This window comes from Pseudophryne corroboree, unplaced genomic scaffold, assembly GCF_028390025.1.
Source record: "Pseudophryne corroboree isolate aPseCor3 unplaced genomic scaffold, aPseCor3.hap2 scaffold_221, whole genome shotgun sequence".
Lineage (NCBI taxonomy): Eukaryota > Metazoa > Chordata > Amphibia > Anura > Myobatrachidae > Pseudophryne > Pseudophryne corroboree.
Genome location: NW_026968857.1, coordinates 726,657 through 744,726, shown reverse-complemented (window position 1 = coordinate 744,726; position 18,070 = coordinate 726,657). Strand labels below are relative to the sequence as shown.

The 18,070-nt window shown below is 37.7% G+C and overlaps 6 non-coding genes and 1 pseudogene across 6 annotated transcripts; all 7 read left to right on the top strand.

Moving 5' to 3' along the window:
- The first annotated feature begins 525 nt into the window (after positions 1-525).
- LOC135007673 (U1 spliceosomal RNA) lies at positions 526-689 on the top strand. Its single transcript, XR_010207600.1, has one exon. It is a non-coding gene; the product is annotated as a U1 spliceosomal RNA (small nuclear RNA).
- A 152-nt stretch (positions 690-841) lies between these two features.
- Positions 842-1,004, top strand: LOC135007825 (U1 spliceosomal RNA). Its single transcript, XR_010207739.1, has one exon. It is a non-coding gene; the product is annotated as a U1 spliceosomal RNA (small nuclear RNA).
- Positions 1,005-1,675: 671 nt separating this feature from the next.
- LOC135007687 (U1 spliceosomal RNA) lies at positions 1,676-1,839 on the top strand. The gene has a single exon (XR_010207614.1). It is a non-coding gene; the product is annotated as a U1 spliceosomal RNA (small nuclear RNA).
- A 152-nt stretch (positions 1,840-1,991) lies between these two features.
- Positions 1,992-2,154, top strand: LOC135007793 (U1 spliceosomal RNA). The gene has a single exon (XR_010207715.1). It is a non-coding gene; the product is annotated as a U1 spliceosomal RNA (small nuclear RNA).
- Positions 2,155-2,825: 671 nt separating this feature from the next.
- Positions 2,826-2,989, top strand: LOC135007686 (U1 spliceosomal RNA). Its single transcript, XR_010207613.1, has one exon. It is a non-coding gene; the product is annotated as a U1 spliceosomal RNA (small nuclear RNA).
- Positions 2,990-3,141: 152 nt separating this feature from the next.
- LOC135007810 (U1 spliceosomal RNA) lies at positions 3,142-3,283 on the top strand (annotated as a pseudogene).
- Positions 3,284-4,843: 1,560 nt separating this feature from the next.
- TRNAN-AUU (transfer RNA asparagine (anticodon AUU)) lies at positions 4,844-4,917 on the top strand. Its single transcript has one exon. It is a non-coding gene; the product is annotated as a tRNA-Asn (tRNA).
- The last annotated feature ends 13,153 nt before the right edge of the window (positions 4,918-18,070 follow it).

Here is an 18,070-nt window from a genome sequence, read left to right as displayed (position 1 = left end):
GTAGTGCTGCAGGGCCCACACCCTTTTACTTGCCTTACAGAGCAGCTCTGGAGCTGTTACAGTGCCCAGCTGCTGCAAGAAATCAGCTTGAATGCTTCAGGGGCTGGGGCATAGCCAACATGAGCCCCACACCGAAGGAGGGTGGAGGTGTTTAATGCGAACTAGAGGTCATCCAAGCGCCGCAAAAGGCCGCCATGCCCTGCACGCCCCTTTTCTCTTTTTTGATATGCAGACGAGGGTTGAAGCCAACTTTGACCCACTGCTTGGATGGCATTACCATATGCAAATCAATCTGCTGCAGGCCTTCCCCCAGGAATGCTTGCACTAGTTGTTGCATTTGGTTTGTTGTTTGGGGGTGCTTCAGTATTAGGCAGCCTTCTGCCCTCCCATGTTCATCTGAAAATATGTGTTCTCCCTGCAGTTGTTGTCCCCAGATGAGAGTTCCCTTGTGCTGCCTCAGTTGAATCTCCTTTACTTGACAGAGATGTGCCTGAGCAGCGGCCCTCCCCAGCCCTATCCCAAATCATACTTATTTTGCATAGGAGATACCATGGTCATGAAGATTGTTCTCCCAGGGTGAGGTTCATTCATTGCATTCTGGGTATGCTGACCCCTGTGATTTCCCCAAATGTGGGAAACTCAACTGCATTATTTGTGGTAGTGGGGGACTGTGTTTGTGCTTTCCTCTGGTCAGCTCTGGTAAAAGTCAGATTTCTTTGTCTCAGATCTTCCTCTAGCCTTGTTCTTGTTTCGAGAGTTCCCTTGTGCTGCCTCAGTTGGATCTCCTTCACTTGACAGGGGGGTGCACGAGCAGCGACCCTCCCCAGCTCTAGCCCAACTCCTATTTACCTGCCAGGTGAGATACTATGATCAGGAAGGTGCTTCTCCCAGGGCAAGGCTCACCCATTGCACTCTGGGTGTGCTGCTCCTGCGATTTCCCCAAATGTGGGACACTTGACGGCATAATTTGTGTTTCCTCTGGTCGGCTCTCATATAATTCAGATCTCTTTGTCTCAGGTCTTTCTCCAGCCTAGTTTGCTGTCTGTTTCCACTTCTCTTTTCTTGAGCCGCTCCCTTCTATGCCCTTGCGCACTATCCTGACCTCTCCCGTCTGCTTACTTTGTGCCTTCCAACGCACAATGCATACTACAGGTAGTGCTGCAGGGCCCACACCCTTTTACATGCTTTACAGAGCAGCTCTGGAGCTGTTACAGTGCCCAGCTGCTGCAAGAAATCATCTTGAATGCTTCAGGGGCTGGGGCATAGCCAACATGAGCCCCACACCGAAGGAGGGTGGAGATGTTTAATGCGAATTAGGGGTCATCCAAGCGCCACAAAAGGACGCCATGCCCTGCACATCCCTTTTTTCTTTTCATATGCAGACGAGGGTTGAAGCCAACTTTGACCCACTGCTTGGATGACATCACCATATGCAAAACCATCTGCTGCAGGCCTTCCCCCAGGAATGCTTGCACTAGTTGTTGCATTTGGTTTGTTGTTTGGGGGTGCTTCAGTATTAGGCAGCCTTCTGCCCTCCCATGTTCATCTGAAAATATGTGTTCTCCCTGCAGTTGTTGTCCCCAGATGAGAGTTCCCTTGTGCTGCCTCAGTTGAATCTCCTTTACTTGACAGAGATGTGCCTGAGCAGCGGCCCTCCCCAGCCCTATCCCAAATCATACTTATTTTGCATAGGAGATACCATGGTCATGAAGATTGTTCTCCCAGGGTGAGGTTCATTCATTGCATTCTGGGTATGCTGACCCCTGTGATTTCCCCAAATGTGGGAAACTCGACTGCATTATTTGTGGTAGTGGGGGACTGTGTTTGTGCTTTCCTCTGGTCAGCTCTGGTAAAAGTCAGATTTCTTTGTCTCAGATCTTCCTCTAGCCTTGTTCTTCTTTCGAGAGTTCCCTTGTGCTGCCTCAGTTGGATCTCCTTCACTTGACAGGGGGGTGCCCTAGCATCAACCCTCCCCAGCTCAAGCCCAACTCCTACTTACCTGCCAAGTGAGATACTATGATCATGAAGGTGCTTCTCCCAGGGCAAGGCTCACCCATTGCACTCTGGGTGTGCTGCTCCTGCGATTTCCCCAAATGTGGGAAACTTGACTGCATAATTTGTGTTTCCCCTGGTCAGCTCTCGTATAATTCAGATCTGTTTGTCTCAGGTCTCTCTCCAGCCTAGTTTGCTGTCTGTTTAAACTTCTCTTTTCTTGAGCCGCTCCCTTCTATGCCCTTGCGCATTATCTTGACTTCTCCCATCTGCTTACTTTGTGCCTTCCAATGCACAATGCGAACTACAGGTAGTGCTGCAGGGCCCACACCCTTTTACTTGCCTTACATAGCAGCTCTGGAGCTATTACAGTGCCCAGCTGCTGCAAGTAATCAGCTTGAATGCTTCATGGGCTGGGGCATAGCCAACATGAGCCCCACACCGAAGTAGGGTGGAGGTGTTTAATGCGAACTAGGGGTCATCCAAGCGCCGCAAAAGGCCGCCATGCCCTGCACGCCCCTTTTCTCTTTTCATATGCAGACGAGGGTTGAAGCCAACTTTGACCCACTGCTTGGATGACATCACCATATGCAAATCCATCTGCTGCAGGCCTTCCCCCAGGAATGCTTGTACTAGTTGTTGCATTTGGTTTGTTGTTTGGGGGTGCTTCAGTATTAGGCAGCCTTCTGCCCTCCCATGTTCATCTGAAAATATGTGTTCTCCCTGCAGTTGTTGTCCCCAGATGAGAGTTCCCTTGTGCTGCCTCAGTTGAATCTCCTTTACTTGACAGAGATGTGCCTGAGCAGCGGCCCTCCCCAGCCCTATCCCAAATCATACTTATTTTGCATAGGAGATACCATGGTCATGAAGATTGTTCTCCCAGGGTGAGGTTCATTCATTGCATTCTGGGTATGCTGACCCCTGTGATTTCCCCAAATGTGGGAAACTCGACTGCATTATTTGTGGTAGTGGGGGACTGTGTTTGTGCTTTCCTCTGGTCAGCTCTGGTAAAAGCCAGATTTCTGTGTCTCAGATCTTCCTCTAGCCTTGTTCTTCTTTCGAGAGTTCTCTTGTGCTGCCTCAGTTGGATCTCCTTCACTTGACAGGGGGGTGCCCGAGCAGCGACCCTCCTCAGCTCTTGCCCAACTCCTACTTACCTGCCAGGTGAGATACTATGATCATGAAGGTGCTTCTCCCAGGGCAAGGCTCACCCATTGCACTCTGTGTGTGCTGCTCCAGCGATTTCCCCAAATGTGGGAAACTCGACTGCATAATTTGTGTTTCCCCTGGTCGGCTCTCATATAATTCAGATCTCTTTGTCTCAGGTCTCTCTCCAGCCTAGTTTGCTGTCTGTTTCCACTTCTCTTTTCTTGAGCCGCTCCTTTCTATGCCCTTGCGCACTATCCTGACTTCTCCCGTCTGCTTACTTTGTGCCTTCCAACGCACAATGCGAACTACAGGTAGTGCTGCAGGGCCCACACCCTTTTAGTTGCCTTACAGAGCAGCTCTGGAGCTGTTACAGTGCCCAGCTGCTGCAAGAAATCAGCTTGAATGTTCTTTGTTGATTGATGGAAGAAACATCTTACAAAAACTCTCCAGATTATTGACTTTTTAAAGTTTTTCTAGGAAACGTTCTAGATGAATGCTTATTAGCGTTTGTCAGAATGTAAGTTTGCAAAGTGTCACTGTGGCGCAATCAGTTAGCGTGTTCGGTTATTATCCAAAAGGTTGGTGGTTCAATCCCACCCAGGGACGTAATTTACCTTGTTATCAGATTTTGGTGATCTTTAAGTAGACAAGTCAAAATTTCAAACCCCCTCTTGTGGTGTAGGGTACCTGGCCTTCTCTGATGTAATCAGAGTTAGATTTGATTAAGTGATTTTATAAAAAAAAACAGCTAGGAAGCACAATTTAGCAGTGGGTTGCAGAGAAAAAGAAATATGCTGGCAAAAAAATCCAATTGAGTGATTAAACAGCTCTTCATTTTCTGGCTTTATTTTTATGCTAACAAATTTGTTCTCTGAAAAGTGTCCACAAAGCCAAGTATCTGATTAACACCTTTGTAGGGATGGTTTTTCACCTATTACTAAATTAAACTTGCTTCATTGGAAAGGCAGCAAGATGCATCGTCATTTCAATATCTACTGAAATAATACAGGTTGACACCAGGAAACATTAACGCCACTGCATCCTTGCTGCTTTCTCATGTGGAAGTCTGTTTAATGTGAAAACAAGGTGATATCTAATTAGCATACAGGTAAGGAATTAAGAAAATCTTTATTTAAGGGTGAAGATGTTTCTCACAAAATCGTTGCCCCAATGCATCATTGAAATTCAAGCTGGAAAGATGATTTTAATATATCACTTGTACATTTTGTATTGCTCTTCTGGTGACAATGTAGTTTGTTTTTGTCAATTACCATTTTAATAATAGGGTAAAGAAAATTAAGTGGATTTTTGAAAGAAAACAATACTGTCAATATACTATTAAACAAATTAAAATGGTAAAAGTTATTGTACTTTAAGTAAAAATAAAAGAGCTAAAATATCAATCCCAATTTTGGATTACTTTAATTAAAAAAAAATGCATATAGCAGAGGGTAGTTTCAATCTGCCTACCTCTGGGTTATCGGCCCAGCATGCTTCCATTGCAGTACTCTGCTGCACATGTAAGTGCAAGAGATCCTGAAGCACTCACTCATCATGGGAAAGTACCAATGTGTTTCTTCGTTGGTTGATGGAAGAAACATCTTACAAAAACTCTCCAGATTATTGACTTTTTAAAGTTTTTCTAGGAAACGTTCTAGATGAATGCTTATTAGCCTTTGTCAGTATGAACTTTTTGCAAAGTGTCTCTGTGGCGCAATCGGTTAGTGTGTTTGGCTATTAACCAAAAGGTTGGTGGTTCAATCCCACCCAGGGATGTAATTGACCTTGTGATCAGATTTTGGTGATATTTAAGTAGACAAGTCAAAATTTCAAACCCCCGGTTATGGTGTGGGTACCTGGCCTTCCCTGATGTAATCAGAGTTAGATTTGATTCAGTGATTTTATAAAAACAGCTAGGAAGCACAATTTAGCGGTAGGTTGCAGAGAAAAAGAAATATGCTGGCAGAAAAATCCAATTGAGTGATTAAACAGCTCTTCATTTTCTGGCTTTATTTTTATGCTAACAAATTTGTTCTCTGAAAAGTGTCCACAAAGCCAAGTCTCTGATTAACACCTTTGTAAGGATGGTTTTTCACCTATTACTAAATTAAACTTGCTTCATTGGAAAGGCAGCAAGATGCATCCTCATTTCAATGTCTACTGAAATAATACAGGTTGACACCAGGAAACATTAACGCCACTGCATCCTTGCTGCTTTCTCATGTGGAAGTCTGTTTAATGTGAAAACAAGGTGATATCTAATTAGCACACAGGTAAGGAATTAAGAAAATCTTTATTTAAGGGTGAAGATGTTTCTCACAAAATCGTTGCCCCAATGCATCATTGAAATTCAAGCTGGAAAGATGATTTTAATATATCACTTGTACATTTTGTATTGCTCTTCTGGTGACAATGTAGTTTTTTTTGTCAATTACCATTTTAATAATAGGGTAAAGAAAATTAAGTGGATTTTTGAAAGAAAACAATACTGTCAATATACTATTAAAACAAATTAAAATGGTAAAAGTTATTGTACTTTAAGTAAAAATAAAAGAGCCAAAATATCAATCCCAGTTTTGGATTACTTTAATTAACAAAAAAAATGCATATAGCAGAGGATAGTTTCAATCTGCCTACCTCTGGGTTATGGGCCCAGCATGCTTCCATTGCTGTACTCTGCTGCACATGTAAGTGCAAGAGATCCTGAAGCACTCACTCATCATGGGAAAGTACCAATGTGTTTCTTCGTTGGTTGATAGAAGAAACATCTTACAAAAACTCTCCAGATTATTGACTTTTTTAAGTTTTTCTAGGAAACGTTTTAGATGAATGCTTATTAGCATTTGTCAGTATGTACTTTTGCAAAGTGTCTCTGTGGCGCAATCAGTTAGTGTGTACGGCTATTAACCAAAAGGTTGGTGGTTCAATCCCACCCAGGGACGTAATTGACCTTGTTATCAGATTTTGGTGATCTTTAAGTAGACAAGTCAAATTTCATACCCCCTGTTATTGTGTAGGGTACCTGGCCTTCTCTGATGTAATCAGAGTTAGATTTGATTCAATGATTTTATAAAAACATCTAGGAAGCACAATTTAGCAGTGGGTTGCAGAGAAAAAGAAATATGCTGGCAAAAAAATCAAATTGCGTGATTAAACAGCTCTTCATTTTCTGGCTTTATTTTTATGCTAACAAATTTGTTCTCTGAAAAGTGTCCACAAAGCCAAGTCTCTGATTAACACCTTTGTAGGGATGGTTTTCCACCTATTACTAAATTAAACTTGCTTCATTGGAAAGGCAGCAAGATGCATCCTCATTTCAATGTCTACTGAAATAATACAGGTTGAAACCAGGAAACATTAACGCCACTGCATCCTTGCTGCTTTCTCATGTGGAAGTCTGTTTAATGTGAAAACAAGGTGATATCTAATTAGCACACAGGTAAGGAATTACGAAAATCTTTATTTAAGGGTGAAGATGTTTCTCACAAAATTGTTGCCCCAATGCATCATTGAAATTCAAGCTGGAAAGATGATTTTAATATATCACTTGTACATTTTGTATTGCTCTTCTGGTGACAATGTAGTTTTTTTTGTCAATTACCATTTTAATAATAGGGTAAAGAAAATTAAGTGGATTTTTGAAAGAAAACTATACTGTCAATATACTATTAAAACAAATTAAAATGGTAAAAGTTATAGTACTTTAAGTAAAAATAAAAGAGCAAAAATATCAATCCCAGTTTTGATTACTTAAATTAACAAAAAAAAATGCATATAGCAAAGGATAGTTTCAATCTGCCTACCTCTGGGTTATGGGTCCAGCATGCTTCCATTGCAGTACTCTGCTGCACATGTAAGTGCAAGAGATCCTGAAGCACTCACTCATCATGGGAAAGTACCAATGTGTTTATTCGTTGGTTGATGGAAGAAACATCTTACAAAAACTCTCCAGATTATTTATTTTTTAATGTTTTTCTAGGAAACGTTCTAGATGTATGCTTATTAGCCTTTGTCAGTATGAACTTTTTGCAAAGTGTCTCTGTGGCGCGATCGGTTAGTGTGTTCTACTATTAACCAAAAGGTTGGTGGTTCAATCCCACCCAGGGACGTAATTGACCTTGTGATCGGATTTTGGTGATATTTAAGTAGACAAGTCAAAATTTCAAACCCCCTCTTATTGTGTAGGCTACCTGGCCTTCTCTGATGTAATCAGAGTTAGATTTGATTCAGTGATTTTATAAAAAACAGCTAGGAAGCACAATTTAGCAGTGGGTTACAGAGAAAAAAAATATGCTGGCAGAAAAATCCAATTGAGTGATTAAACAGCTCTTCATTTTCTGGCTTTATTTTTATGCTAACAAATTTGTTCTCTGAAAAGTGTCCACAAAGCCAAGTCTCTGATTAACACCTTTATAAGGATGGTTTTTCACCTATTACTAATTTAAACTTGCTTCATTGGAAAGGCAGCAAGATGCATCCTCATTTCAATGTCTACTGAAATAATACAGGTTGACACCAGGAAACATTAACGCCACTGCATCCTTGCTGCTTTCTCATGTGGAAGTCTGTTTAATGTGAAAACAAGGTGATATCTAATTAGCACACAGGTAAGGAATTAAGAAAATCTTTATTTAAGGGTGAAGATGTTTCTCACAAAATCGTTGCCCCAATGCATCATTGAAATTCAAGCTGGAAAGATGATTTTAATATATCACTTGTACATTTTGTATTGCTCTTCTGGTGACAATGTAGTTTGTTTTTGTCAATTACCATTTTAATAATAGGGTAAAGAAAATTAAGTGGATTTTTGAAAGAAAACAATACTGTCAATATACTATTAAAACAAATTAAAATGGTAAAAGTTATTGTACTTTAAGTAAAAATAAAAGAGCCAAAATATCAATCCCAGTTTTGGATTACTTTAATTAACAAAAAAAAAGCATATAGCAAAGGATAGTTTCAATCTGCCTACCTCTGGGTTATGGGCCCAGCATGCTTCCATTGCTGTACTCTGCTGCACATGTAAGTGCAAGAGATCCTGAAGCACTCACTCATCATGGGAAAGTACCAATGTGTTTCTTCGTTGGTTGATGGAAGAAACATCTTACAAAAACTCTCCAGATTATTGACTTTTTAAAGTTTTTCTAGGAAACGTTTTAGATGAATGCTTATTAGCCCTTGTCAGTATATACTTTTGCAATGTGTCTCTGTGGCGCAATTAGTTAGTGTGTACGGCTATTAACCAAAAGGTTGGTGGTTCAATCCCACCCAGGTACGTAATTGACTTTGTTATCAGATTTTGGTGATCTTTAAGTAGACAAGTCAAAATTTCAAACCCCCTGTTATGGTGTAGGGTACCTGGCCTTCTCTGATGTAATCAGAGTTAGATTTGATTCAGTGATTTTATAAAAACAGCTAGGAAGCACAATTTAGCAGTGGGTTGCAGAGAAAAAGAAATATGCTGGCAGAAAAATCCAATTGAGTGATTAAACAGCTCTTCATTTTCTGGCTTTATTTTTATGCTAACAAATTTGTTCTCTGAAAAGTGTCCACAAAGCAAAGTCTCTGATTAACACCTTTGTAGGGATGGTTTTTCACCTATTACTAAATTAAACTTGCTTCATTGGAAAGGCAGCAAGATGCATCCTCATTTCAATGTCTACTGAAATAATACAGGTTGACACCAGGAAACATTAACGCCACTGCATCCTTGCTGCTTTCTCATGTGGAAGTCTGTTTAATGCGAAAACAAGGTGATATCTAATTAGCACACAGGTAAGGAATTAAGAAAATCTTTATTTAAGGGTGAAGATGTTTCTCACAAAATCGTTGCCCCAATGCATCATTGAAATTCAAGCTGGAAAGATGATTTTAATATATCACTTGTACATTTTGTATTGCTCTTCTGGTGACAATGTAGTTTGTTTTTGTCAATTACCATTTTAATAATAGGGTAAAGAAAATTAAGTGGATTTTTGAAAGAAAACAATACTGTCAATATACTATTAAAACAAATTAAATGGTAAAAGTTATTGTACTTTAAGTAAAAATAAAAGAGCCAAAATATCAATCCCAGTTTTGGATTACTTTAATTAACAAAAAAAAAGCATATAGCAAAGGATAGTTTCAATCTGCCTACCTCTGGGTTATGGGCCCAGCATGCTTCCATTGCTGTACTCTGCTGCACATGTAAGTGCAAGAGATCCTGAAGCACTCACTCATCATGGGAAAGTACCAATGTGTTTCTTCGTTGGTTGATAGAAGAAACATCTTACAAAAACTCTCCAGATTATTGACTTTTTTTAAGTTTTTCTAGGAAACGTTTTAGATGAATGCTTATTAGCATTTGTCAGTATGTACTTTTGCAAAGTGTCTCTGTGGCGCAATCAGTTAGTGTGTATGGCTATTAACCAAAAGGTTGGTGGTTCAATCCCACCCAGGGAAGTAATTGACCTTGTTATCAGATTTTGGTGATCTTTAAGTAGACAAGTCAAATTTCATACCCCCTGTTATTGTGTAGGGTACCTGGCCTTATCTGATGTAATCAGAGTTAGATTTGATTCAATGATTTTATAAAAACATCTAGGAAGCACAATTTAGCAGTGGGTTGCAGAGAAAAAGAAATATGCTGGCAAAAAAATCAAATTGCGTGATTAAACAGCTCTTCATTTTCTGGCTTTATTTTTATGCTAACAAATTTGTTCTCTGAAAAGTGTCCACAAAGCCAAGTCTCTGATTAACACCTTTGTAGGGATGGTTTTTCACCTATTACTAAATTAAACTTGCTTCATTGGAAAGGCAGCAAGATGCATCCTCATTTCAATGTCTACTGAAATAATACAGGTTGAAACCAGGAAACATTAACGCCACTGCATCCTTGCTGCTTTCTCATGTGGAAGTCTGTTTAATGTGAAAACAAGGTGATATCTAATTAGCACACAGGTAAGGAATTACGAAAATCTTTATTTAAGGGTGAAGATGTTTCTCACAAAATTGTTGCCCCAATGCATCATTGAAATTCAAGCTGGAAAGATGATTTTAATATATCACTTGTACATTTTGTATTGCTCTTCTGGTGACAATGTAGTTTTTTTTGTCAATTACCATTTTAATAATAGGGTAAAGAAAATTAAGTGGATTTTTGAAAGAAAACTATACTGTCAATATACTATTAAAACAAATTAAAATGGTAAAAGTTATTGTACTTTAAGTAAAAATAAAAGAGCAAAAATATCAATCCCAGTTTTGATTACTTAAATTAACAAAAAAAAAATGCATATAGCAAAGGATAGTTTCAATCTGCCTACCTCTGGGTTATGGGTCCAGCATGCTTCCATTGCAGTACTCTGCTGCACATGTAAGTGCAAGAGATCCTGAAGCACTCACTCATCATGGGAAAGTACCAATGTGTTTATTCGTTGGTTGATGGAAGAAACATCTTACAAAAACTCTCCAGATTATTTATTTTTTAATGTTTTTCTAGGAAACGTTCTAGATGTATGTTTATTAGCCTTTGTCAGTATGTACTTTTTGCAAAGTGTCTCTGTGGCGCGATCGGTTAGTGTGTTCGACTATTAACCAAAAGGTTGGTGGTTCAATCCCACCCAGGGACGTAATTGACCTTGTGATCAGATTTTGGTGATATTTAAGTAGACAAGTCAAAATTTCAAACCCCCTCTTATTGTGTAGGGTACCTGGCCTTCTCTGATGTAATCAGAGTTAGATTTGATTTAGTGATTTTATAAAAACAGCTAGGAAGCACAATTTAGCAGTGGGTTGCAGAGAAAAAGAAATATGCTGGCAGAAAAATCCAATTGAGTGATTAAACAGCTCTTCATTTTCTGGCTTTATTTTTATGCTAACAAATGTGTTCTCTGAAAAGTGTCCACAAAGCAAAGTCTCTGATTAACACCTATGTAGGGATGGTTTTTCACCTATTACTAAATTAAACTTGCTTCATTGGAAAGGCAGCAAGATGCATCCTCATTTCAATGTCTACTGAAATAATACAGGTTGACACCAGGAAACATTAACGCCACTGCATCCTTGCTGCTTTCTCATGTGGAAGTCTGTTTAATGTGAAAACAAGGTGATATCTAATTAGCACACAGGTAAGGAATTAAGAAAATCTTTATTTAAGGGTGAAGATGTTTCTCACAAAATCGTTGCCCCAATGCATCATTGAAATTCAAGCTGGAAAGATGATTTTAATATATCACTTGTACATTTTGTATTGCTCTTCTGGTGACAATGTAGTTTGTTTTTGTCAATTACCATTTTAATAATAGGGTAAAGAAAATTAAGTGGATTTTTGAAAGAAAACAATACTGTCAATATACTATTAAAACAAATTAAAATGGTAAAAGTTATTGTACTTTAAGTAAAAATAAAAGAGCCAAAATATCAATCCCAGTTTTGGATTACTTTAATTAACAAAAAAAAAATGCATATAGCAGAGGATAGTTTCAATCTGCCTACCTCTGGGTTATGGGCCCAGCATGCTTCCATTGCTGTACTCTGCTGCACATGTAAGTGCAAGAGATCCTGAAGCACTCACTCATCATGGGAAAGTACCAATGTGTTTCTTCGTTGGTTGATAGAAGAAACATCTTACAAAAACTCTCCAGATTATTGACTTTTTTTAAGTTTTTCTAGGAAACGTTTTAGATGAATGCTTATTAGCATTTGTCAGTATGGACTTTTGCAAAGTGTCTCTGTGGCGCAATCAGTTAGTGTGTACGGCTATTAACCAAAAGGTTGGTGGTTCAATCCCACCCAGGGACGTAATTGACCTTGTTATCAGATTTTGGTGATCTTTAAGTAGACAAGTCAAATTTCATACCCCCTGTTATTGTGTAGGGTACCTGGCCTTCTCTGATGTAATCAGAGTTAGATTTGATTCAATGATTTTATAAAAACATCTAGGAAGCACAATTTAGCAGTGGGTTGCAGAGAAAAAGAAATATGCTGGCAAAAAAATCAAATTGCGTGATTAAACAGCTCTTCATTTTCTGGCTTTATTTTTATGCTAACAAATTTGTTCTCTGAAAAGTGTCCACAAAGCCAAGTCTCTGATTAACACCTTTGTAGGGATGGTTTTTCACCTATTACTAAATTAAACTTGCTTCATTGGAAAGGCAGCAAGATGCATCCTCATTTCAATGTCTACTGAAATAATACAGGTTGAAACCAGGAAACATTAACGCCACTGCATCCTTGCTGCTTTCTCATGTGGAAGTCTGTTTAATGTGAAAACAAGGTGATATCTAATTAGCACACAGGTAAGGAATTACGAAAATCTTTATTTAAGGGTGAAGATGTTTCTCACAAAATTGTTTCCCCAATGCATCATTGAAATTCAAGCTGGAAAGATGATTTTAATATATCACTTGTACATTTTGTATTGCTCTTCTGGTGACAATGTAGTTTTTTTTGTCAATTACCATTTTAATAATAGGGTAAAGAAAATTAAGTGGATTTTTGAAAGAAAACTATACTGTCAATATACTATTAAAACAAATTAAAATGGTAAAAGTTATTGTACTTTAAGTAAAAATAAAAGAGCAAAAATATCAATCCCAGTTTTGATTACTTAAATTAACAAAAAAAAATGCATATAGCAAAGGATAGTTTCAATCTGCCTACCTCTGGGTTATGGGTCCAGCATGCTTCCATTGCAGTACTCTGCTGCACATGTAAGTGCAAGAGATCCTGAAGCACTCACTCATCATGGGAAAGTACCAATGTGTTTATTCGTTGGTTGATGGAAGAAACATCTTACAAAAACTCTCCAGATTATTTATTTTTTAATGTTTTTCTAGGAAACGTTCTAGATGTATGCTTATTAGCCTTTGTCAGTATGTACTTTTTGCAAAGTGTCTCTGTGGCGCGATCGGTTAGTGTGTTCGACTATTAACCAAAAGGTTGGTGGTTCAATCCCACCCAGGGACGTAATTGACCTTGTGATCAGATTTTGGTGATATTTAAGTAGACAAGTCAAAATTTCAAACCCCCTCTTATTGTGTAGGGTACCTGGCCTTCTCTGATGTAATCAGAGTTAGATTTGATTCAGTGATTTTATAAAAACAGCTAGGAAGCACAATTTAGCAGTGGGTTGCAGAGAAAAAGAAATATGCTGGCAGAAAAATCCAATTGAGTGATTAAACAGCTCTTCATTTTCTGGCTTTATTTTTATGCTAACAAATTTGTTCTCTGAAAAGTGTCCACAAAGCCAAGTCTCTGATTAACACCTTTGTAGGGATGGTTTTTCACCTATTACTAAATTAAACTTGCTTCATTGGAAAGGCAGCAAGATGCATCCTCATTTCAATGTCTACTGAAATAATACAAGTTGACACCAGGAAACATTAACGCCACTGCATCCTTGCTGCTTTCTCATGTGGAAGTCTGTTTAATGCGAAAACAAGGTGATATCTAATTATCACACAGGTAAGGAATTAAGAAAATCTTTATTTAAGGGTGAAGATGTTTCTCACAAAATCGTTGCCCCAATGCATCATTGAAATTCAAGCTGGAAAGATGATTTTAATATATCACTTGTACATTTTGTATTGCTCTTCTGGTGACAATGTAGTTTGTTTTTGTCAATTACCATTTTAATAATAGGGTAAAGAAAATTAAGTGGATTTTTGAAAGAAAACAATACTGTCAATATACTATTAAAACAAATTAAAATGGTAAAAGTTATTGTACTTTAAGTAAAAATAAAAGAGCCAAAATATCAATCCCAGTTTTGGATTACTTTAATTAACAAAAAAAAAGCATATAGCAAAGGATAGTTTCAATCTGCCTACCTCTGGGTTATGGGCCCAGCATGCTTCCATTGCTGTACTCTGCTGCACATGTAAGTGCAAGAGATCCTGAAGCACTCACTCATCATGGGAAAGTACCAATGTGTTTCTTCGTTGGTTGATGGAAGAAACATCTTACAAAAACTCTCCAGATTATTGACTTTTTAAAGTTTTTCTAGGAAACGTTTTAGATGAATGCTTATTAGCCTTTGTCAGTATGCCCTTTCGCAAAGTGTCTTTGTGGCGCAATCAGTTAGTGTGTATGGCTTTTAACTAAAAGGTTGGTGGTTCAATCCCACCCAGGGATGTAATTGATCTTGTTATCAGATTTTGGTGATCTTTAAGTAGACAAGTCAAAATTTCAAACCCCCTCTTATGGTGTAGGGTACCTGGCCTTCTCTGATGTAATCAGAGTTAGATTTGATTCATTGATTTTATAAAAACAGCTAGGAAGCACAATTTAGCAGTGGTTTGCAGAGAAAAAAAATATGCTGGCAGAAAAATCCAATTGAGTGATTAAACAGCTCTTCATTTTCTTGCTTTATTTTTATGCTAACAAATTTGTTCTCTGAAAAGTGTCCACAAAGCCAAGTCTCTGATTAACACCTTTGTAAGGATGGTTTTTCACCTATTACTAAATTAAACTTGCTTCATTGGAAAGGCAGCAAGATGCATCCTCATTTCAATGTCTACTGAAATAATACAAGTTGACACCAGGAAACATTAATGCCACTGCATCCTTGCTGCTTTCTCATGTGGAAGTCTGTTTAATGCGAAAACAAGGTGATATCTAATTATCACACAGGTAAGGAATTAAGAAAATCTTTATTTAAGGGTGAAGATGTTTCTCACAAAATCGTTGCCCCAATGCATCATTGAAATTCAAGCTGGAAAGATGATTTTAATTTATCACTTGTACATTTTGTATTGCTCTTCTGGTGACAATGTAGTTTGTTTTTGTCAATTACCATTTTAATAATAGGGTAAAGAAAATGAAGTGGATTTTTGAAAGAAAACAATACTGTCAATATACTATTAAAACAAATTAAAATGGTAAAAGTTATTGTACTTTAAGTAAAAATAAAAGAGCCAAAATATCAATCCCAGTTTTGGATTACTTTAATTAACAAAAAAAAAAATGCATATAGCAGAGGATAGTTTCAATCTGCCTACCTCTGGGTTATGGGCCCAGCATGCTTCCATTGCTGTACTCTGCTGCACATGTTAGTGCAAGAGATCCTGAAGCACTCACTCATCATGGGAAAGTACCAATGTGTTTCTTCGTTGGTTGATAGAAGAAACATCTTACAAAAACTCTCCAGATTATTGACTTTTTTAAGTTTTTCTAGGAAACGTTTTAGATGAATGCTTATTAGCCTTTGTCAGTATAGAATTTTGCAAAGTGTCTCTGTGGCGCAATCAGTTAGTATGTACGGCTATTAACCAAAAGGTTGGTGGTTCAATCCCACCCAGGGACCTAATTGACCTTGTTATCAGATTTTGGTGATCTTTAAGTAGACAAGTCAAAATTTCAAACCCCCTGTTATGGTGTAGGGTACCTGGCCTTCTCTGATGTAATCAGAGTTAGATTTGATTCAGTAATTTTATAAAAACAGCTAGGAAGCACAATTTAGCAGTGGGTTGCAGAGAAAAAGAAATATGCTGGCAGAAAAATCCAATTGAGTGATTAAACAGCTCTTCATTTTCTGGCTTTATTTTTATGCTAACAAATTTGTTCTCTGAAAAGTGTCCACAAAGCAAAGTCTCTGATTAACACCTTTGTAGGGATGGTTTTTCACCTATTACTAAATTAAACTTGCTTCATTGGAAAGGCAGCAAGATGCATCCTCATTTCAATGTCTACTGAAATAATACAGGTTGACACCAGGAAACATTAACGCCACTGCATCCTTGCTGCTTTCTCATGTGGAAGTCTGTTTAATGTGAAAACAAGGTGATATCTAATTAGCACACAGGTAAGGAATTAAGAAAATCTTTATTTAAGGGTGAAGATGTTTCTCACAAAATCGTTGCCCCAATGCATCATTGAAATTCAAGCTGGAAAGATGATTTTAATATATCACTTGTACATTTTGTATTGCTCTTCTGGTGACAATGTAGTTTGTTTTTGTCAATTACCATTTTAATAATAGGGTAAAGAAAATGAAGTGGATTTTTGAAAGAAAACAATACTGTCAATATACTATTAAAAAAAATTAAAATGGTAAAAGTTATTGTACTTTAAGTAAAAATAAAAGAGCCAAAATATCAATCCCAGTTTTGGATTACTTTAATTAACAAAAAAAAATGCATATAGCAGAGGATAGTTTCAATCTGCCTACCTCTGGGTTATGGGCCCAGCATGCTTCCATTGCTGTACTCTGCTGCACATGTTAGTGCAAGAGATCCTGAAGCACTCACTCATCATGGGAAAGTACCAATGTGTTTCTTCGTTGGTTGATAGAAGAAACATCTTACAAAAACTCTCCAGATTATTGACTTTTTTAAGTTTTTCTAGGAAACGTTTTAGATGAATGCTTATTAGCCTTTGTCAGTATGGAATTTTGCAAAGTGTCTCTGTGGCGCAATCAGTTAGTATGTACGGCTATTAACCAAAAGGTTGGTGGTTCAATCCCACCCAGGGACCTAATTGACCTTGTTATCAGATTTTGGTGATCTTTAACAAGTCAAAATTTCAAACCCCCTGTTATGGTGTAGGGTACCTGGCCTTCTCTGATGTAATCAGAGTTAGATTTGATTCAGTGATTTTATAAAAACAGCTAGGAAGCACAATTTAGCAGTGGGTTGCAGAGAAAAAAAATATGCTGGCAGAAAAATCTAATTGAGTGATTAAACAGCTCTTTATTTTCTTGCTTTATTTTTATGCTAACAAATTTGTTCTCTGAAAAGTGTCCACAAAGCCAAGTCTCTGATTAACACCTTTGTAAGGATGGTTTTTCACCTATTACTAAATTAAACTTGCTTCATTGGAAAGGCAGCAAGATGCATCCTCATTTCAATGTCTACTGAAATAATACAGGTTGACACCAGGAAACATTAATGCCACTGCATCCTTGCTGCTTTCTCATGTGGAAGTCTGTTTAATGTGAAAACAAGGTGATATCTAATTAGCACACAGGTAAGGAATTAAGAAAATCTTTATTTAAGGGTGAAGATGTTTCTCACAAAATCGTTGCCCCAATGCATCATTGAAATTCAAGCTGGAAAGATGATTTTAATATATCACTTGTACATTTTGTATTGCTCTTCTGGTGACAATGTAGTTTGTTTTTGTCAATTACCATTTTAATAAAAGGGTAAAGAAAATTAAGTGGATTTTTGAAAGAAAACTATACTGTCAATATACTATTAAAACAAATTAAAATGGTAAAAGTTATTGTACTTTAAGTAAAAATAAAAGAGCAAAAATATCAATCCCAGTTTTGATTACTTAAATTAACAAAAAAAATGCATATAGCAAAGGATAGTTTCAATCTGCCTACTTCTGGTTTATGGGTCCAGCATGCTTCCATTGCAGTACTCTGCTGCACATGTAAGTGCAAGAGATCCTGAAGCACTTACTCATCATGGGAAAGTACCAATGTGTTTCTTCGTTGGTTGATGGAAGAAAAATCTTACAAAAACTCTCCAGATTATTGACTTTTTAAAGTTTTTCTAGGAAACGTTTTAGATGAATGCTTATTAGCCTTTGTCAGTATAGACTTTTGCAAAGTGTCTCTGTGGCACAATCAGTTAGTATGTACGGCTATTAACCAAAAGGTTGGTGGTTCAATCCCACCCAGGGACCTAATTGACCTTGTTATCAGATTTTGGTGATCTTTACATAGACAAGTCAAAATTTCAAACCCCCTGTTATAGTGTAGGGTACCTGGCCTTCTCTGATGTAATCAGAGTTAGATTTGATTCAGTGATTTTATAAAAACAGCTAGGAAGCACAATTTAGCAGTGGGTTGCAGAGAAAAAGAAATATGCTGGCAAAAAAATCCAATTGAGTGATTAAACAGCTCTTCATTTTCTGGCTTTATTTTTATGCTAACAAATTTGTTCTCTGAAAAGTGTCCACAAAGCCAAGTCTCTGATTAACACCTTTGTAGGGA